The 17,435-nt window shown below is 42.0% G+C and overlaps 1 protein-coding gene and 2 pseudogenes across 2 annotated transcripts in view; 2 read left to right on the top strand and 1 right to left on the bottom strand.

Annotated features, from left to right (window-relative positions):
* The window catches only part of FAM193A (family with sequence similarity 193 member A), a 165,369-nt gene that overhangs the window by 114,834 nt on the left and 33,100 nt on the right, over window positions 1-17,435 (bottom strand). The window lies entirely within an intron of this gene.
* Window positions 10,266-10,974, top strand: LOC121488860 (annotated as a pseudogene).
* Window positions 10,912-12,105, top strand: LOC121488967 (annotated as a pseudogene).

Raw genomic sequence — 17,435 nt, forward strand, 5'->3', positions numbered from 1 at the left:
GAATAAAGGAACTTTAAGTATTTCAGTAATAATTTTTATATTGATTCCATGCTGACATAATATTTGTGGCAGGCTATGCAGGGCTATATAAAAGACACTACATAAAATTGATTATATGTGTTTTTTACTTTTATGATATGGTTACTTAAATTTTACAATTACATATGTGGCTTCCATTCCACTGAGCAATACTGGGCTGGAGAGTCACTACTAGTATCTCCCTTTTCCCATCTTCTATGAGTGCTAATATACTTATAAAGAATAAAATATCCAACCCTGGGTGGTAAAAGGAAATGAAGCCACAGGAATAATTTACAGATGGGAAAAAGAACAGCTAGAAAATCAGAATCTGACACAGCTGACAATAGCTCTAAATACTCCTGTTTAACTGTTTTAAACCCCCAAAGTCTTTAACACAGAAATTTTAAACTTTTGTATAGTTTTTTTTCAAATGCCAACTTAGACAAAATATCTGCAGTACAGAGGCAATATATGCTAATTTCCTAAATATGTACTAATCATCGTCGTATGTACTCCTAACTATCCCCAAAGCCCTATACTATTGCCCTATATTGTTAGTGTATTCTGACTAAAGAGAAAATTAAGGCGCTTTGAGAGTTTGAGAGATTTATCTGTGCTAGGAAGTATCAGAGCAAGGATTCAAACCTAGGCAAGTTGAGGGTGCCCAGGTAGTTCAGCCAGTTGAGCATTTGACTCTTGATTTCAGCTCAGATCATGATCTCAGGGTTGTGGATTGAACCCCACACTGGGCTCCACACTAGGTGTGGAGCCTGCTTAAGATTCTCTCTCTCCCTATCAAAAAAAAAAAAAAAAAAAGCAAGCCTAGGCAAACTGGCCCCAAGACCACTGAAGGATGTGCTAGGGTCACTTCCTGGACAAGGCAGCTTCTCACAGCAAGGCATCCTTCCTGGAAAGAATGCATAACAGCTGGGGCATGGACACCAGGTAAGGGAGTTTGAGCCTAGGTTGGGCATCAAAATCAAAATACATGTACATTAGCAGAGACCAATGAAGCCAAAAGTTGCTTCTTCAAGAGGACCAAAATAATGGACAAATAATGGTAAGACTCATTGAGGAGGAGAAAGTAAAAAAAAAAAAAAAAACAGGTCAAAAATGAAAATGACATCATTAGGAATCAGTCACTTAAAATAAAATAATAATAAGGATATCACCAACACCTTTAGGTTAAACTTTAAGTGAAGCTCTGATGAAGTGCTCAAAGAATTCCTAGAAAATACAACTTACCAAAATAGATAAATAGAAACTGGAGCAATACTGTAATTATTAAATAAACTCAACCAAATCTAACTACAAGCTGAGATGGCTTCTACCAAAAAATTTAGTAAGTCCAATTTTTTTTTTTAAGAGTTATTTATTCATGAGAGACAGAGAGAGAGAGAGAGAGAGAGAGAGAGATGCAGAGACATGGGCAGAGGGAGAAGCAGGCTCTCCTGCAAGGAGCCCGATGTGGACTCAATCCTGGACCCCAGGATCACGCCCTGAGCTGAAGGGAGACGCTCAACCACTGAGCCACCCAGGCATCCCAGTAAGTCCACTTGTAGAGAAATTCTTCCAGGTAACAGAAAAAAGTACATACCAAAAATTAACTATAATCTATATCCTGAAATCTAACAGAAGAAACTCCAAGTTACTCTCTTTCATGAAAATAAACGCAAAAAATTCTAAATAAATTTATGAGCAAACCCAACCTACCAATATATAGAAAAAGATGCTACTATAATCAAGTGGGTTCTTACCCAAGAATGCAAAATTAATTTAAAACTGAGCTGATTTTCTACTTATTTTATCACATTACAGAATAAAAGAACTACCACGTAATTAAATAGATATAGAAAAGGTGTTTGATAAAATTGAATATCCATTAATAAAAGCATTCCTAATAAACCAGGAATGTAATTTTCTTAAACTGAAAATTGCCACCTTAACAAAAAACAACCACCACCCCAGGATGTGTGGGCAGCTCAGTTGGTTTAGCTTCCAACTCTTGGTTTCAGCTCAGGTCATGATCTCAGGGTTATGGGATCAAGCCCCACATCAGCCTCCATGCTTAAGGGAGTCTGCTTTTCTCCCTCTCCATCTGCCCCTCCCTGTGAACTCTTGTTCTCTCTCTCAAATATTTTGCAAAAATAAAAATAAAAGTGTGATACTGGCCCAAGGATAGACAAAGAAAGAATACAGAACCAAGACATATACAGACTCTAAGTTTATAAAAAATTTGAATTTAGGAGCACCTGGGTGGCTCAGTAGTGTCTGCCTTTGGCTCAGGTCGTGATTCCTGGGTCCTGGGATTGAGTCTCGTAGCAGGCTCCCTATGGGGATGTCTCCCTCTGTCTATGTCTCTGCCTCTCTCTGTGTGTGTCTCTCATGAATAAATAAAATCTTTAAAAATTTTTATTTATTTTTATTTAAATTTTTAAAAATGTGGCACATGGGTGGCTCAGTCACAGTTGAACTTCTGACTCTTGGTTTCAGCTCAGGTCATGATCTCAGGACCCTGGACTGAACCCTGTATCGGGCTCCTTGAGCGGAGGGAGAGCCAGCTTCTCCCTCTCCCTCTGCCCCTTTTCCCTGCCTGTGTAAGTGCTGTCTCTCTTTCTCTAATAAATAAATGAATCATTAAAAAAGAAAAAAGGCGAGAAAGCAAGAAAAATATATAAAATTCAATAGAAAATAAATGAGCAAAAGACTTGAATAGGCTTTTCACAAAAAAGGATCTCCAAATGGTCGATTAACATATGAAAAGTTCACATGTAATCAAGGAATGTAAATTAAAATCATGTAAAATACCAAGCAGAGTAGCTAAAATAAGAAATTGTGACAACTTAGGCAAAAATAGAACAATGGGAACACTCATGCATTGCTGGTGGAGTGGAAGGAAATAAGAACAACCACGTTGGAGAACATTCCCCAACAACCACATTAGGGAACATGCATCATATATGTATGCATGTGTGTGTGTGTGTGTGTGTGTGTATATATATATGCGTGTTTTTGAAGTCTTAATATGTCATATATATATATGTGTATATATATATATATATATGGTTTTTAAATTGTTTTTATTTACTGAGAGAGAGAGAATGAGCAGGGGGGGAGGGCAGAGGAAAAGTAGGCTCCCCAATGAACAGGGACCCAGTGTGGGGCTCGATCCCAGGACCTCGGGATCATGACCTGAGCTGAAGGCAGATGCTTCACCGACTGAGCCACTAAGGTGCCCCCAAAACACACATATATTATGACCAAGTAGCTTCTCTTCTAAACACATATCCTTCCTGATATTAAGTTTTGTATGCACCAAGATACAAGTACAAGATTATTCATACCAGCTCCAAACTGGAAATAGCCCAGATACTCATCAACTGCAGAATATACATTGTAATCCATTCATATAGTGGAATACTACTCAGCAATTAAAATGGTCAAACTGTACCTCAATTCAAAACAAATCTTAATGACACCTAGGTGGCTCAGTGGTTGAGCTTCGGTTCAGGGTGTGATCCTGAAGTCCCGGGATCGAGTCCCACATTGGACTCCCTGCATGGAGCCTGCTTCTCCCTCTGCCTGTGTCTCTGCCTCTCTCTCTCTGTCTCTCATGAATAAATAAATAAAATCTTTAAAAACAAAACAAAACAAATCTCAAAAATACTATTTCATTTTTAAAAAAGCCATCTACCAAAGACTGTATGTAGTGTACTTCCACTTATATATCAAAAACAAACAAAACTATAGTGTTTAGGAATGTATGCTTAGTGATGACTTACAAAGGGAAAGAAAAGAATTGTAACCAAGATACAACTTTTAGTAGGCTTTTAGAGTTCCCAAAACATTCTATTTGTTTATCTGAATGGTGTTCATACTAGGGGTCAAAATCAAACAATCTGCCTAGCTATACATTCATTTTATGCACTTTTACAGTATTTAACAATAAAAAAAAGTTTTGAAAAAAGAAATGTTTGACAAAGGAAAGAGGAGGTGATTTAGTTGGGAAAGAAAAGGTTTCTCTATAAATGATGTAACTGAAAATCCATATGAGGAGAATACATCCAACTTCCCTAACATCACTTTAATTTTTTTTTTTTAACATTTATTAGAGAGAGAGAGCAAGAGCACACAGGAGCATGGAGAGGGCCATAAGGAGAGGAGAAGCACTGAGCAGAGAGCCCAACATGCCACTCAATCCCAGGACCCCAGGATCATGACCTGAGCCTAAGGCAGACACTTCACAGACTGAGCCACCGAGGTGTCCCTTTGCCACCAGTTTAAAAATTAATGTGAAATGGATAACAGACCTATACATAAAAGCTCAAATTACAGGGGTACTGGCTTGCTCAGTTGGTGGAGCATACAACTCTTGATCATGGAGCTGTAAGCTTGAGCCCCATGATGGTAGTAGAGATTACTTCAAAATAAAATCTTAAAAAGAAAAAAGAAAGTTAAAATTATAAGACTTTAATAAGAACAAGAAGAAAAAAATCTCAACCTTGGAGTTTTCTACTTAAAGTAGACCAAAAAAAAAAAAAGTAGACAAAATATTTCAACTTTGGGGTAGAGAGAGATTTCTTTGGACCCTAAAAAGCACTAATAATAGAAGAAAAAACTACTAAACTGGACTTCATCAAACTTAATAAAACTTGTCCCTCAAGACATGGTCGCTTCTGACTTCTGCCCCAGGATGGAGAAAGCTGGGAGATAGGAGGGGAACATTGCTCCCACACTTAACAATGAAAACGAACTAATTTCAAGTCCATGACTTTCTTGAACCTATCAGGGAACTGAGGTCACAGAGCAAACTGGTCCAAAAAGTAAATGGCTGCAATGAAAGAGCACACACACTCACCTGAGGAAGATGCCATCAGATACTGGTGAAGAAGAGTCTGTTGAGAACAGATGACATATTGTGAAGATGGGGTATAAGCTGTCAGGACAATTCCTGGGGTCACAGAAATTGGGCAAGTCTGCATCCCTTTGCAACCTCTCTGTGAAACCCACTGGGTGGTCATGGAAGGGATGTGAAAGAGCTCTAAGAAGCATGATCACCGTACAGAACTGGGGAAGGAGCAGCAGGCATGTGGGAGGGGCAAGACACTCTACCAGGTCCTTCCCCTCCATCTCCACTAAGGAACACAAGCCTTAATCTATACAGGGAAGGGCTTTGGTGAACACTCATTACATCTCCTGGAGACAATGAGCCCACAACCTCAGCCAAGGAAGGGACGGGAGAACTGTGCAGTCCATACCCCAAGACTCAGGGTTGTCATACATTTCCAAATAAAAAAAGCTTTCAAGACTACTACTAGGAGAGACAGGAAAAGAATAAGAGTGTGCAAATACACACTATGACCACAAATAGGTAAATAGGAAAGACTTAAAAACTTAGAATTACAGAGTTCTATGGGGACCTGGGTGGCTTAGTGGGTGAAGCATCTGCCCTCAGCTCAGGTCATGATCTTGGGACCCCAAAATCAAGCCTTGTGTCAGCCTCTCTGCTCACTGAGGAGTCTGATTCTCCCTCATCCTCTCCCTCAAATAAATAAAATCTTAAAAAAAAAAAAAAAAGAAAGAAAGAAAGAGTCGTAGTAAACTATCCTCACACTAGACATAAGCCATTGCTACAGAAATTTGAAGGCTGTGGTGCACTGACAATAACCATAGCAACAACCAATCCTAAACCTAAGCCAACTCTTAACAAGAGTAATGCAAACTACAGCACTAAAGGCCGAGTTGAGAGAAAGCTGTGTCTATTTCCAGGTATAAAAATGATTTACTTCAGTTCTGACTGTCCTATACATGTCTAACTTTGAAAAAAATTATAATTTTGTATAATCATAGAAAAGGTAAAATGCAAACCACACTCCAAAGAGACAGAGTAATCATCAAAACAAGACTCAGACATGAAGCAGGAGTTGGAACTAACAAGGAACTTAAAGTAACTATAATTCATATGTTAAAGATGGTTAAGAGATGGGGATCCCTGGGTGGCTCAGCGGTTTGGTGCCTGCCTTTGGCCCAGGGCATGATCCTGGAGTCCCGGGATGGAGTCCCGCATCGGACTCCCAGTGTGGAGCCTGCTTCTCCCTCTGCCTGTGTGTCTGCCTCTGTGTGTGTGTGTGTGTGTGTGTGTGTCTATCATAAATAAATAAATCTAAAAAAAAAAAAAAGAGATGGTTAAGAGAAAAAGTAGACAACATGCTCTAGATCAGATGGGTAATTTCAGCAGAGAAATGAGCACTACAGAACCAGTGGACCTGAAGATAGGTCAAGTTACCCAAAGTAAAGCACAAACAGAAAAGGGGGTTGGGAACAGCCAGGAAGTGTAAAATAACATGACATGTTCTCACATATATTTAATTGGAATCCCACTAAGATGTGAACAGAAGAAATAATATTTGAGAACTTTCCAAAATTAATGAGACACCAAAACACAGATCCAAGCAGCACAGAGAACATCAATTAGTGTAAAATAACAAAAACAAAACAAATTTGCCTCATCCTATCACTTCCAAACTAAAAAGGAGAAAATCTAAAAACAAAAAAGGAGAAAATCTTGAAGGCACCCAGAGATAAAAAAAAAAAAAAAGAGAGACATTACATATAGAAGAATAAAATAAAGAATTATAGTGGCTTCTTTGGAAAAAAAAAAAAAACACAAAAACCAGAAGACAGTGATTTTTTAAGTACTGAAAGGGAAAAACAACCACTGCCTGCTAAGTCAAAATCCTATACCCAGCAAAGATATCTTTCTAAAAATAACAGAGAGAAACTTTCTCAGAAATAAATACTAAAGAAATTCATTGCCAGGAGACTTAACCTACAATAAATGCTAAAGAAAATATTTTATGCAGTAAGAATTTGAATAAAACAGAAACTTGGGTCTACGAAAAAGAAATGAAGGGCCCTTAAAATGTAATACAAGTGAAACAAAATTAGTTTTTTATCTTTTTTAAAGAATTGCACTAAAAGATGACTTTCAAAAGCAAAAATAGCAATGCACTGTGTGTTTACAGCATATATAAAAGCAGAATAAATAACATCAATAGCACAAGGAAGAATTGGGAATATGCTGTGTAACATACTTAGGCAGCATATCTTACAGAGACTGTGGGTTCAGCACCAGATCATCACCAGTACAGCTAGTAAATAAATGTTCTGGTTTCCCAGTATATACTATACTATAGTCTATTAAGTGTGCAATAGTATTATGTCTAAAAAAAAAAAAAAATTATGGGGCAGCCTGGATGGCTCAGCAGTTTAGCACTGCCTTCCGCCCAGGGTGTGATCCTGGAGACCTGGAATTGAGTCCCACGCCAGGCTCCCTGCATGGAGCCTGCTTCTCCCTCTGCCTGTGTCTCTGCCTCTCTGTCTCTCTCATGAATGAATAAAATCTTTAAAAAACTAAAAAAAATTATGTATCTTAATTTAAAGATACTTCATTTTTAAATTACTAAAAATATTATAAAATACTGTATTAAAAAATACTAAGCTTCATCTGAGCTTTCAGCAAGTTTTAATATTTTTGCTGGTGGAGGGTCTTACCTCAATTTTGACGGCTGCTGACAATCAGGGTGAGGGTGCTGAAGGCTGGGGGTGTCTGTGGCAGTTTCTTAAAATAAGAGAATAAATTTGCCACACTGATTGACCCTTCCTTTCCCAAATGATTCCTCTGTAGCATGTGATGTTGTCTGATAGCATTTTACCCGCAGTGGAACGCCTCTCAAAATTGGAGTCAGTCCTCTCAAATCCAGCCACTTTGTCAACCAAGTTTATTCAATATTCTCAATCCTTGTTGTCATTTCAACAATCTTCACAACCTCATCACCAGAGGTAGAATCCATCTCAAAAAGTCACCTTCCTTGCTCCTCCATAAGAGAAGCACTTCCTCATCCGTTCAAGTGCTATCCTGAGATGGAAGCATTCCCATCACCCCTCCAGGCTCCACTTCTAGTTCTCCTGCTATTCCCACCAAATCTGCAGTGACTTCCTCCACTGAGTTTTGAACCCCTCACCGTCCTCCATGAGCACTGGAACCCACTTCTTCCAAACTTCTGTTAGTATTGATATTGATCCATGGAAACATTTTCTTAGTGTTTAGTGGAACATTTCTTAGCATCTAGAATGGTGAATCTTTCCAGAAGATTCTCAATGTGCTCTGTGCTCAGATCTAGCAGAGGAATCACCATCTACAGCCTCATGAAATGTTTCTCTCATTTTTTTTTTTAAGATTTTATTTATTTATTTGAGAGAGTGAGTGAGAGGGAAGAGAGTACAAGCTAGGGGAGGGGCAGAGGGAGAGGAAGAAGCAGACTCCCTGCTGAACAGAGAGACCGATGCAGGACTCGATCCCAGGACCCCAGGATCATGACCTGAGGAGAAGGCAGATGCCTAACTGACTGAGCTACCCAGGCACCCCTGAAATGTGTCTCTTAAATAATAAGAATCAAAAGTCAAAATGACTCCTCGCTCTGTGGGCTCCAGTATGGGCGTTGTGTTAGCAGGCATGAAAACAACACTAATCTCTCTGTACATCATTAGAGCTCTTGGGTGACCAGGTACAATGTCAATGAGCAGTTAGTATTTCGAAAGGAATCTTTTTTTTTTTTTTTTTCTGAGCAGTAGGTCTCAATAGTGGGCTTAGGATATTTGGTAAACCATGTCGGAAACACATATGCTGTGGTCCAGCCTGTGTTATTCCATTTGTAGAGCACAGGCCGAGGAGAGGGAGCCTAATTCTTAAGGGCCCTAAGAATCTTCAGGATAGTAAGTGAGCACTGGCTTCAACTTAAAGTCACCAGCTGCATTAGCCCCTAACAAGGGAGTCAGCCTGTCCCTTGAACCTTTGCAACCTGGCCCTGAGGACTCCTCTCTAGCTAGGAAGTGCTACTAGATGGCAACTTCTCCCCCAAATAAGGCTGTTGTGTCTACACTAAGAATCTATTGTCAGGAACCACCTTCATGAATGATCCTAGCTGGATCTTCTGCAGCTTCTCCATCAGCACTTGCTGCTTCACCTGGCACTTCTTTCCTTAAACCTCAGGAACCCACCTCTGCTAGTTTCAGACTTTTCTTCTGCAGCTTCCTCATCTCCCTCAGCCTTCGTGGAACTGAAGAGAGTCAGGGTCTTGCTCTGGATTAGGCTTTGGCTTAAGGGAACACTGGGGCTGGTTCAATCTTCTATCCAGACCACTAAAATTTCCTCCCTGTCAGCAATTAGGCCATTTTGCTTTTCTTATCAAGCTCATGTGTCGGCAGGAGTAGTGCTCTTAATTTCCTTCAAGAACTTTTCCTTGGCGTTTGCAACTTGGCCATTTGGCACAAGAGGCCTATGTTTCGGCATCTCTCAGCATTAGACATCCCCTCCTCACTAAGCTTAATCATTTCTAGCTTTTGATTTCAAGTGAGGTATGTGTGACTCTTCCTTTCACTTGAGCACTTAGAGGCCATTACAGGGTTATTAATTGGCCTAATTTCCATTGTTGTGTCTCGGGGACTAGAGAGGCCCAAGGTGGGGGGGGGGGGGGGGGCAACCAACAGTCCACAGAGCAATCAGAATACACATATTTATCAGTGAAGTTCACCATCTCAAAAAAAAAAAAAAAAGTTCATCTTTTAATGGGCACGGTTCGTGGTACCCCAAAACATTTACAATAGTAACATCAGATGTCACTGATCACACATCACAGTAACTAATATAATAACAACGACAAAGTTTGAAATATTTCAAGAATTACCCAACTGTGACTGAGACACAAAGGGAGTAAATGCTGTTGGAAAAACTGCACCAATAAAAAACCTTGCTCAATGCAAGTTGCCACAAACTTTCAATTTATAAAAAACACAGTATCTATGAAGCACAATAAAACAAAGTATGCCTGTGCTACACTGTAAAGTGGTATAGTATCATTTGAAAGTCCACTTTGGATGAATTTAAAATGTACACACTGGGATCCCTGGGTGGCGCAGCGGTTTGGCGCCTGCCTTTGGCCCAGGGCGCGATCCTGGAGACCCGGGATCGAATCCCACATCGGGCTCCCGGTGCATGTAGCCTGCTTCTCCCTCTGCCTGTGTCTCTGCCTCTCTCTCTCTCTCTGTGACTATCATAAATAAATAAAAATAAATTTAAAAAAATATTTAAAAAAAACAAAAATAAAAATAAAATGTACACACTAAGGGAAGAAGAGGATGTGAGAGACTGTGGCAGGAGAAAGTGAGGAGTGCCCCTGGCTGTCATGCCACTATCCCACTCAGCCACCCATGACCAATCAGTCACTGGCATCTGGGGCCTTTAGGCCACCTACCACCGGATCCTCGATAAAGTGGAGCTCTTGCTGGTAGAGAAACTGAACCTACTATACAACCACTCAGCAGGTCCCAAAACAGTTTTTTCTGGGCTCCAATTATGAATGGGGGTTGGTGTGTGCTGGATTGGCTGACATGGCCAGACCTGCAGAGAAACTCAGCACAGCTCATTCTGCTGTGTCGATGGCTACAGGGTTACATGGTCAGGATACTCACTTGTCATTGTTCCAAAAAGCTGGAGTCTGTCTGCTGTTAATTTCTTTGTGGGGGCAGCAGAAGCCTTTCAGCTCTTTTATATTTGGAGATATAACCAAGAACTAAAAGCTAAAGCAAACAAATAGGAATTCCTGACCACTCGAACAGTCTAGATATGGACATAACCACTGGGAGTAACTTACTATTTCACTATTGACATGGTGGTATCAACCGTGCTGTTTAGAAGGCATTAAAAAAAAAAAAAAATCAACCTGTATGCTAGGGGCTAATACTTGACTCAACAGAAAAAATAAAGCAGACTTTTAACAACAAACAAAATACAACTGTAAAACCAGGGCTGGACCCATCAGGGCTGGTGACATGGAGCCATTGCACCAGGCAAGGCACAAGCAGGTCCATAAGACCTAGTGTCAGAAGGGACAACCTGAGATGGCAAATATCTTCTACACTTAGTAGAAAACAAAATCCAAGCAAACAAAGACCAGGTATTCAGCCATCCAGAACGTCTGGAGATGATGTCTGGAGAGCAAGGAGCTCTCTAACAGAAGACAAAATGCCAAACTTCATGTTGACCACTTAAAGTATCATGTCCAGCAGGTGTAGACTGCTTTCAGAAACTTCCCACATCAAGGATACACAAGGGAGCAGCAGGACAGATGGCAAGAAGAGCTTCTGTAACACACTTCCACCACTAACAACTCAGACACCACCATCCTAATGGGATGACTCGCTGCAATTCAACTCTTCCCTCCAGAAAGTTCACCACACATCGATGACCTCACTGGAGTTGGGTGCAGTATTCTGAACTTCTGAAGGGGTCTCAGAAGAAGATACCTGCCACAGCCAACAGGCTGAGCTTGTCACAGCATGAAGTGAGAAGTGGGCTTTCCAGAACAAGTACTTTATGATTGGTGGGATGCTGCTCACCTGTGTGATCCTGTTTCTCGTGGTGCAGTACTTGATGTGAGCTGCAGAGCCCACCAGCTGAACAACGTTTCCACTGTGTGAGAGTCTGTGTGAGTGTATGTGTGTATGAAAGAGAGAGGGGAGCCTAGAGGTTGCCTTCTGAAATGTAGGCCATCTTAACTATGAAGACCCCTTGGAAGTCACTGTGATCTGTAACCCAGCATGAGTTTCCAATCTGCTCTGTCTTTTGTGACACTGTGGTGGGGAGGCTAGTGCCACCAAGAAGCATGGTGCTCAGGAAATGAAAGTTCATGTTCTCTCTCTCAAAATAAATAAATAGAAAATTTAAAAACATACACTATAAACTCAAAGGCAACAAGTATACAAATATTTTAAGAGGTATGAATAATAAGTCAATAAAAGAGATAAAACAGAATCATAATACATGCTCAATTAAACCCAGAAGAGGAAGGAAAAGAGGGAAACCAAAAAATAATTGATGAAGAGAAAACAGCTAGTGAGATGGCAGATTTTAATGAAACCCTATCAATAATCATCAGTGGCTGCCTGGGGCAGAGGAGAGAGGACAGACTGGCAAAGGAGCATGCAGGAACTGTGTGGGTGATGGGCATCTCCTAGGTCTTCACTGGGGTGGCAGACATGTGTCAATCCTCCTAAAACTGATGTTTATTTTTTTTAAGGTTTTTTTTTAATTTTTTTAAAATTTTTATTTATTTTTTTTTAATTTTTTATTTATTTATGATAGTCACAGAGAGAGAGAGAGAGGCAGAGACACAGGCGGAGGGAAAAGCAGGCTCCATGCACCGGGAGCCTGATGTGGGAATCGATCCCAGGTCTCCAGGATGGCGCCCTGGGCCAAAGGCAGGCGCCAAACCGCTGCGCCACCCAGGGATCCCAAAATTTTTATTTATTTATGATAGTCACAGAGAGATAGAGAGAGAGGCAGAGACACAGGCAGAGGGAGAAGCAGGCTCCATGCACCAGGAGCCCGATGTGGGATTTGATCCCAGGTCTCCAGGATCGCGCCCTGGGCCAAAGGCAGGCGCCAAACTGCTGTGCCACCCAGGGATCCCAAAACTGATGTTTAAAATGGATGCATCTTACTGTGTGTGAAATATACTTCGATAAAGTTTGTTCTTCCAAGTAAAGAATGAAAACTTAAAAGAAAAAACAAACTACTGAAATAATTAAGAATGCCCACTCCAGGCCAGACAGCCCAGCCTCACCAGCATGTTAACATGGGCATTACTCATTCTCCCCTTGCCTCAGCTCCCTCATCCTAGAACATCTGCTTCATTGGCCTGCCCTGAGGAGGCACAGTTAGTGGCCATCCAGTGCTGGTTCGCACTATGATTCATAAAGAATGACCTGTGTTTACACTTTGATCACATATGGTGGTTCCTTGAGGGAGAGGTCACTGGCTCTGCTCTAAGCAAATGAATGTCTTCTGACTAAAGACTCAAAAGACTGAATTTTTAAAAATCACTGTGGACCAGATAGTTCAAAAAAACATTCTACCCATGCACTATACTCTTATTATCTCAAGATATATTTTTTTAAATTACTCTTTTTCAGGTTAAGATACATTTTTAAAAAAATATTTTATTTATTTATTCATGAGAGACACAGAGAAAGAGAAGCAGAGACACAGGCAGAGGTAGAAGCAGGCTCTATGCAGGGAGCCTGATGTGGGACTCGATCCTGGATCCGGGGATCACGCCAAGCCAAAGGCAGATGCTCAACCACTGAGCCACCCAGGCGTCCCAATACATTTTATTTTTTAAGATAACTGCTCTATGTTCTTAAAAGTTGTTAAATTAAGTGAGAAGAGACTAGGTGATCATAAGCTGAAAACCCTGGAAGCCTCCCCTCAGAGAAGCTGGCTTTTCTAGATGCTTCTAGTAAAGGGGCTGCAGGGTTCTCAGGACAGAGCAGTACCTACTCAGATCCATGCTTGGAAACCCTTTACCAGATCCACTGAAGGTCAATGGCAGTGGTGCAAAAGAAGCTGCCAAATCGCCTACCTTCAGCCCAGGGCATGATCCTGGAGTCCCAGGATCGAGTTCCACGTCAGGCTCCCTGCGTGGAGCCTGCTTCTCCCTCTGCCTGTGTCTCTGCCTCTCTCTCTCTCTCTCATATGAATAAATAAATAAAATCTTAAAAAAAAAAAAAAAAGCTGCCAAATAATCATCCCGTTAAAGGTGTCTGTTCTCACCTGATGGTCTATGGTGAGTACAAAAAAAAATTAAGTACAAATAATACATATTATCAGAAATAAACTGACAGAGGGGATCCCTGGGTGGCTCAGCGGTTTAGCGCCTGCCTTTGGCCCAGGGTGTGATCTTGGAGTCCCAGGATCGAGTACCACATCGGGCACCCTGCATGGAGCCTGCTGCTCTCTCTGCTCTGTGCCTCTGCCTCTCTCTCTCTCTCTGTCTCTGTGTGTGTGTGTGTGTGTGTGTGTGTCTCTCATGAATAAATAAATAAAAATCTTAAAAAAAAAAAAGAAAAACTGACAGAAACACAACTTGTGGTTAGAAAATGTTCCATTTCTCCTACATTCCTACTTCCTCTGTACAGTTCAGTCAGGGTTTATGGAAGACCTACAAGGTTCTGGAGATGGTTCCAAAGACCACATACATGTTCTGGTGCTTGAGAAAATGGCAGGGGAGTGGGTGTTCCAACATAATGAAAGAAAAAGTACTAATATAAAAAGATGTGCATGTTAAAACAGAAGCCCCAGGACAGGAAATGACTCACATCAGGATACAAAGCTAAGAACCAAGTGCCAGCAGGCATTATGATAAATGCCATACCTGTATTTTCTCTGATAACTCTCAGGATGACCCCAAAGACAGGCACTACGGTCTCATTTTAAAGCTGTGACATCTAAGAAATGAATCAGGGAACCTCATCTGACATCACAGAGCGAGGCTTCAAATCCAGGCAGTATGAATCCCACAGCTGTACTCACACCACCACAACAGACTGCCTCTCTGCCAGTACACCTCCTCCCGTTAGCCACCTGGAAAGTGCCTCTCATCTTTTTTTTTTTTTTTAAGATTTTATTTATTTATTTATGAAAGACACAGAGACAGAGAGGCAGAGGCATAGGCAGAGGGAGAAGCAGGCTCCATGCAGGAAGCCTGATGTGGGACTCGGTCCCAGGACTCCAGGATCATACCCTGGGCCAAAGGCAGACCTGGGCCCAGGCATAGAGCCTGAATACCTGGTCAACTGCTGAGCCACCCAGGTGTCCCATCCTCTCATCATTCAAATGTAGCTCACGCTTCTTCTCTTTAAAAGCTGACTCACCCCACTTTCACTCTCTCCCAATCTCAATAGTTAGTACTGTCCTCCTCCTGTTCAAACAGCACTTCTCAACCACATGAGCTCCTCTTTCTCTCCCAGGAAACTGACCACAAATTCTTTGAGACCACAGACTTTGTCCCAAGCACATTCCTTCTACTAACACCTTCCATAATGTCACTCCTAGGCAGGCAGTGTCCATGTAATGAACAAGGAGAAGACTCTCCAGTGGTTTCCAAAGTGATGGTGAGAGATGAGAGAGGCTGACTGCCTGACATGGGAGCTACCTGAGCCGCCCACTAGAAAAACTTGTGCAAGGAGACCCTGAAATCACACACATACTGCATAATCAAGTTCCTGTGCTGCCACTTCAAAAACTACACCTATGACGAACAAAGGAAGAAAATTTAGAGTCTATTTATAGACAGCTCTAAATGATAGGTTGGCACCGGCCAGCAGCGGATGGCTGGAGCTGCCACCGTCCTCAAACATGATCCTGAAGGCCCCTTCCTGGAGGGAAGATACAACCAGTGAGCACAAGTCTGAGAAGTGTGCTTGCCTGTATGCTTTGCCAGGAGGAAGAGATGGTCAGAGATGGAGATCTATGCCAATGTACGAACACAAGCTGGTGTCTGGCCAGATGGCCAGAAACCTAAAAAGAACAAGAAGGGATAACTAATGGCAAAGGGCTCTAGAGGTGGTGTCTGAGGATGGCATGGAGTGCAAGGATATTGTGTCCTCTGTGAATGCTGAGCAATGACAGCACTGCAAAAGCAGCTCTCAAAACTCAGCAAGATGAGATGAGCTTCCCTGAATATGTATGTCTCTGAGCTTCTTTCCCCAACACTTATTGAAATATGCTCATGAACAAGAGACATAACAGCAAGGATAGAAGTGATGCATTTGCTCAGTGACATGAACCTCCACCAAGGATGATCTGAATTCTCCAATGCTAGGCATCTGCAGGGCAGCTTCTCTGGTGTTTGTCATTCTGTGCTTTCCCCAGCACTGGACTCACTCAGGAAGCAACAGCATAGCTGGGAGCCCCAGAGAATCTGAACTGGGCCCCAGCCTTAGTCACTGCTTCCTGTACCCTCTCCTCAGCTCCCTGTCTCAGCACATGGAAGAGGTCCTGCAGGGCTGGCTGTCCAGTGAGCCTATTATTACCCAACCTTGTCCCACACAGTGGCCTGGGGCCACCCGGGCTCAAGTAACCTTCAGAAGTGTGTGAGTAGCTGGTTAAGGGGGCTACTGCTCTAGCAAACAGTTCTGACAGTACTTCCCAGACTCCTGCACACTAGCCCATTAACGCTGGCTCACCTGAACCCTAGAGGTATGCTTCCCATGGCCCTCCCAACACAGACACAACACACCCCAGGCAGCATGCCGAAAGGAGGGCCTGACTGCCTCTGCATGACCACCCACTTGCCTCAGCTTGTCTAGTGATTATGGACTAGCCCTGGCCCAGGCAACCTAGCTACAACCATATGTGTTCCAACAAAATATGAATCCCAGTCTTAGGGTGTGGTCCCCTTCCAAATGTATCCTTCCTTGGGGGTACTATCCCTCAGCCCTGGAATATACTTTATATAGATTTCTCTTTCCAATTTATAGCTACCCTGTCGAACCTCACTAATTTCTTGATATACTAAATTTCCCTTGTTTAAATTACTATATGGTTTTGTCTCCTGATTGGTCCCAGACTGATATACCCTGTTTTCCGTTACCATCTATGGACTTGCTGTATAACTTTTCACTGTGTATGACACTACACTGACCAAGGAGTTTGTTTTATGATAACAGTGAGGTGATGACCCATGGTCATGAGATTTACTCATCTTGTCACATACTCCATCATCTAAAAAAGCTGGCTGCAGAGAATGGTGAAATGGCCCAATGGGGACTCACCACTTCAAACAGGAGACCTCTGGGGTTAGAAAGCTGTCCCACAAGATGTAGTTGTATATATTCTGCCCAGATGCCCAACAGTTGGTATTGCTTCTTCAGGAAAGAAGGGTCCAGGGGATCCCTGGGTGGCTCAGCAGTTTAGCGCCTGCCTTTGGCCCAAGGCGTGATCCTGGAGTCCTGGGATTGAGTCCCACGCATCGGGCTCCCAGCATGGAGCCTTCTTCTCCCTCTGCCTGTGTCTCTGCCTCTCTCTCTCTCTATGTCTATCATGAATAAACAAATAAAATCTTTACGGAGAAAAAAAAAAAAAAAGGAAAGAAGGGTCCAAAAGCAAGTAGCATCTGATTTATACCTTCTGGACCAATCCAGAAACCTTTTCCTTCCAACTTCACTATTTTGGGGTCTGACAAGTTTTGTTTTGTTTTTAAAGATTGTATTTATATTTATTTATTCATCAGAGACACAGACAGAGGGAGAAGCAGGCTCCTTGCAAGGAGCCTGATGCGGGACTCAATCCCTGGACTGGGATCATGTCCTGAGCCGAAGGCAGATGCTCAACCGCTGAGCCACCCAGGCATCCTGGGTTCTGACAAGTTTGAAGCCTTAGTACCCAAGAGTTGAATACTTGTATCAGGTGATAATAGTTTCAGCATACCAGAAGCTACCCTGGCCATCTGGACTCCTGGTATCTCTGAATCAACATGTTTAACAAAAAACACAGCAAACATTGACTAGATATT

Source organism: Vulpes lagopus, chromosome 4 (assembly GCF_018345385.1).
Source record: "Vulpes lagopus strain Blue_001 chromosome 4, ASM1834538v1, whole genome shotgun sequence".
NCBI lineage: Eukaryota > Metazoa > Chordata > Mammalia > Carnivora > Canidae > Vulpes > Vulpes lagopus.